This window comes from Lactuca serriola, chromosome 2 (assembly GCF_051521515.1).
Source record: "Lactuca serriola cultivar US96UC23 chromosome 2, Lser_US96UC23_V15, whole genome shotgun sequence".
NCBI lineage: Eukaryota > Viridiplantae > Streptophyta > Magnoliopsida > Asterales > Asteraceae > Lactuca > Lactuca serriola.
In genome coordinates, this window is record NC_136409.1 from 117,245,248 (window position 1) to 117,250,412 (window position 5,165).

The 5,165-nt window shown below is 35.2% G+C and overlaps 1 non-coding gene across 1 annotated transcript; it reads left to right on the plus strand.

The window, feature by feature from the left end:
• Positions 1 to 200: 200 nt before the first annotated feature.
• TRNAM-CAU (transfer RNA methionine (anticodon CAU)) lies at positions 201 to 286 on the plus strand. The gene is given in 2 exon segments: positions 201 to 238; positions 251 to 286. It is a non-coding gene; the product is annotated as a tRNA-Met (tRNA).
• The last annotated feature ends 4,879 nt before the right edge of the window (positions 287 to 5,165 follow it).

Here is a 5,165-nt window from a genome sequence, read left to right on the forward strand (position 1 = left end):
AATTTTTGGCGTTCATTTATTTTTAAAAAGATAGAACCATGTTCAGTAAAATTATGGACCAAACTATGGCGATGATTCAACTGATCATGAGATCATCACCCAAAAATGAGCAAATATTTTGGAAACTTGAGTTTAATAAAATTTAATTTTTATGGTTATAGAGTTTATACAAGAAAATATATGTAAAATGTCAACACAGAGGGGTGGTGGCGCAGTTGGCTAGCGCGTAGGTCTCATAGCAATAAGAGTTATCCTGAGGTCGAGAGTTCGAGCCTCTCTCACCCCATCTACATTTTTACCTATGAAAGTCTAATTTGGATTTAATTCTTATTCAAACTAATATTATTCTATAATAGATGAAACCCTTTTCTTTTAAATTCTAAACTAAATCGAACCAAATTGATATACAACGGACATTTCAGTTAAAAGTCTAAGTTTGATTTAATTCTTATTCGAAATAATATTATATTATAGATGAAACTTTAAAATTCTAAACTAAATCAAACCAAAATGATATACAAGGCATCTTTTTAGTTTTTCAATATATCAATCAAATGTCGTTATCTTATTAAAATCATGTCATGCTAGAATCTCACCTAGATAGATGAGTCGATCGAGATCTTACTTTAATTGTTTTTTGTAAGATCGCGGTAGCATTTGATTGTAGGATCGAGGGTAGGTTCGAACGTAAGATCGTAGGATTGTTACTAGTTTAATAAAAAATTATAAGATTTTTTTTATTTATGTAGAATATCCCTTTTGAATCGTTAAATGATGGGTTGAATATTTATTTTTATGTTTATTATTAACTTAAACCAATTGATAAAAATGTATTTTTTAGATTTTAAAATAATTTTGATAGGATCTTACGATCCGATTGGATTTTACGATCACGATTTTACAAAAAGAAAAATGATCATATATAAAATCCCGATCTTAACAACCTTGATATCAATCACTGAAAAATGATCATATATAAAATCATGTCATGCTAGAATCTCACCTAGATAGATGAGTCGATCGAGATCTTACTTTAATTGTTTTTTTAAGATCATGGTAGCATTTGATTGTAGGATCGAGGGTAGGTTCGAACGTAAGATCGTAGGATTGTTACTAGTTTAATAAAAAATTATAAGATTTTTTTTTATTTATGCAGAATATCCCTTTTGAATCGTTAAATGATGGGTTGAATATTTATTTTTATGTTTATTATTAACTTAAACCAATTGATAAAAATGTATTTTTTAGATTTTAAAATAATTTTGATAGGATCTTACGATCCGATTGGATTTTAGGATCACGATTTTACAAAAGGAAAAATGATCATATATAAAATTCCGATCTTAACAACCTTGATATCAATCACTGAAAACAATTGGTTTATTATTATTATTATTATTATTATTATTTTTTATCGTTTACTATTTTTTACTGTATACAAATGCCAAATATTTAGCTTTTTTCAATGATTTTTCTAATACTAGATGCACTGCATTGAGATACTGTTTATGGAGTTGGGCTCCTAGATCATATATAAAGTCATAAAGAGTGTTAGATTTGATGAGGAATTAAGATTCTTTTTTTCCGACAAAAGGTTTATTATCAAGGCATTTTTCAAGAAATTTATAAACCTTCTTTAATTGTTTTACATGTTTTGCAACCATAAAAATGACATTTCTGTGAAATTATATATATATATATATATATATATATATATATATATATATAAAATGTATGAAATACTAGGTATAGAACCATTTAAATTGACTTTATTTTTATTAAAAAACACAATTTTCTTTCACTGTTAGTTTTTTTCTATTACTTTTGAATTCATATTATTTTTTATTTTGGAATTCATCACCAACGTCTATTTATTACGAATATGTTTTTTATTAAACTTCTAATAGAAGCTTCATAACTTCCTCCGACACCTACCTTATGTATACTTGCATTGTTATTTTTTTGATGGATTATGGGATGAGGTTTATCACATTATTAATAAACAATTTCAATCTTTCACTATAACTTTCTATAATAAATTTCAATATATTGAACTACATGTAGTTGATAAAATATTCTTATACATGGTTTGTTGTGCAAAATTAAACTTATAAAACTCTATAAAAAATATATACAAAGTCTAACATAAGCTCTAACAGACGGTACAAGAAATATGGTAGAGATATTTGATTGAATTTTTTTTTTTAAATTATGTAGTTTTTTGATGGTTCTATACCTAATATTATGTACATAACAACCACATATTCCCCATATATATATATATATATATATATATATATATATATATATATATATAGTTTGGTTCCGATGAGGACTCGTGAGAACACTTTAATGACAGTTTCCTCCAAATGGTAGATACCTCTTTTCTGTCTTCAATTTCTTCACACGTCCAGAAAACCATCAATCCACCAGATCGTTGATTTTGTCTATAACACCACGATCAGACGTAGCCATCAGCAACACCATCCGCCTTCCTCATTCGAATTCTGGTCTTTCCCCATCGGTGAGATTTTGTTTTCCAATTTGAAGTGGATTTTCACATAATCAATTTTTGTAATTAAAATCTATTTTCTTCTCTCGCAAGTTTTTTCTCAGATCCAAATCCAATTCTGTCATAAATGGAATCTCGGTTTTAATGTAGAGAATCTCAATTTACTGATGTAACATCAATAAAAATCATGCCAAATTAAAACTTTTTAAAACATTTTCAAAACCAAGATTATTCCAAAACATGTTTCCAAAATAGTATAATGTCAGAGCATCCCATAATCAAATCATAAACAGATGAAATACGATGAGCCGTACGATCATGATTCGCCTTTCCGCGATCATCCGAAGTAACTGAAACAATAATCGATAAATGTAAGCTCGACGGCTTAGTGAGTTACCCCTAAAATACCAACGCCATACAGATATAATCATATCATATAAACATATAAGCAAACAACATGCATTATGAGCCTTCAGCTTTACTCGACCGCCTCGCAAGCCTTTAGCCTATTTGGACCGCTCTCCGCTCCTTCGGCACGTTTGGACCGCCTCGTAGGGTCTACAGCCTATTCGAACCGCTAGCTGGGCCTTCGGACTAACTGAACCCCTTTGTAGGGCCTTCCGTTTATCCGGACCGCACTAGGTATGTTGGCCTTCAGCACAAAGCAAGACCGCCTCAACCTAACCCCCAATCAACAAACATGTGCACATAAATATCATACGCTAGCATATGTAACAGTCGTACCGATCTAATAGATCACTAATCATAGCAACATCCTATTACCAGGATATAGACTTAACCGGTCACTAACATAGCAGCATCCTATATACCAGGATACTGACCTAACCAGGTCACTAAGCATGTCACCATCCTAACTACCAGGATGTAAATCAATGAGCAAATCATGCAATAAACCCAGATACAAATCTGATAGGGGCTGGTATTGGTGCCTTAGACCTAGTTGATATAGTGAGGAGAACTCACCTCACAACTGTCGAACTGAAATGGTAAGCTCAAACTCTCAAATCACCACCACGGACTCCACAACCTGTATTTACCATAGGACCATTTCCATAAATTTCCAATTTACTAAAATGCCCCCAGAAGTCAACTGGTCAAACCTTGGTCCATGTCAAAGTCAACGGTCAAAGTTAACAGTCCATGTTGACTCAACTCGTCGAGTGCAGCTAGCAACTCGCCAAGTTCCTTAAGAGTTCAGAAGGTCATAAAACCCTTACCGGCTCGCCGAGTTTCCGACCAACTCGTCGAGTCTATGTGTGTCCAAAAGTCGGGGAAAACCCTAACTGACTCGTCGAGTCCATGCTGAAACTAAACAACGGGAAAACCCTTCCCAACTCGTCGGGTTCCTTATCCGACTCGTCGAGTTCATACAGTCCACCTATTGTCCAGATGATTTTGAGCCATTCCAAGGCTCCAAATGGTAGATCTAGCTTCCTAAGGCATGCTTATCATGCAACTTTACGTGCATGCAAGGCTCTGAAGGCTTAGAGTACCAAATCCAAGCTTAAAAGGGGTTTAACTCAAAGGGAATAGCTCATACTTGCTAAAGCTGGAAACTTTATAGTTATAGAGGCCAAGATAAGTTCAGATTTGAAGTTGCAACTTTAAACCCTAGCACATACCCGGAAATGGCTATCATACATGCTAGAAAAGCCCTAATCTTAACCATGAAGAGATCTAGAAGGAGGAAAGTCAAGGTAACGACTTTTTACCTTCAAGTGATGCTAAACTGGAGTAGAACTCAGATCCACAACCGTTCCTTGCCTTACGCTTCTTGATCTTCAAGCTCCTTTCACCAAGATCCACCTTCCAAGCTTAAAACACACAAATATGGAGAGAAAACGCGTTTTAGGGTTTCTGGACTCAAAGGGGGCTGTAAGGGAGGCTAAGGGGGCTAATGACTCTTTAAATAGGGTGCTAAAACACGGGAAATTAGGGTTTCATCCTCCAGCTCCAACTCGTCGAGTCATGCCTCCGAATCAGCGAGTTGGTCACTTAAACACGTGGCCAAAAAGGTTCCTACTCGTCGAGTCAGGGCATCCAACTCGTCGAGTAGACTTTTTAATATGAAAATAAAGCTGTAAAATTAATACTTGAGAGTCGGGGTGTTATAATTCTCCCCCACTTGAACTAGACTTCGTTCTCGAAGTCCGCTGTGGTGAACAACTCCGGATAGTGCTCCCATATCTCAGCCTTTGGCTCCCAAGTCCACTATGACCCTCTTCGGTGCTCCCATCATACCTTTACCAAAGGCACTTCCTTGTTCCGTAGAACCTTCACCGTCCTCTCTAGTACGACCACTGGTCTCTCTATATAATTCAAGCGCTCGTCGACTTATATGTCCTCCAAGGACACTATTACTGTATCATCTAATACGTACTTCCGCAACTAGGACACATGGAAAGTGTTGTGGATGTGAATAAGCTCCTCCGATAGTTCTAGTCTATATGTCACCTTGCTAACCTTGGAAATAACCCTGAACTACCCAATGTATCGAGGGCCCAATTTCCCTCTCTTCCTAAAGCGGATCACACCCTTCCAAGGCGATACCTTTAGGAGTACCATGTCACCGACCTGAAAATCTAATTCTGATCAGCGCCGGTCGGCATAGCTCTTTTGTCTACTCTGTGCG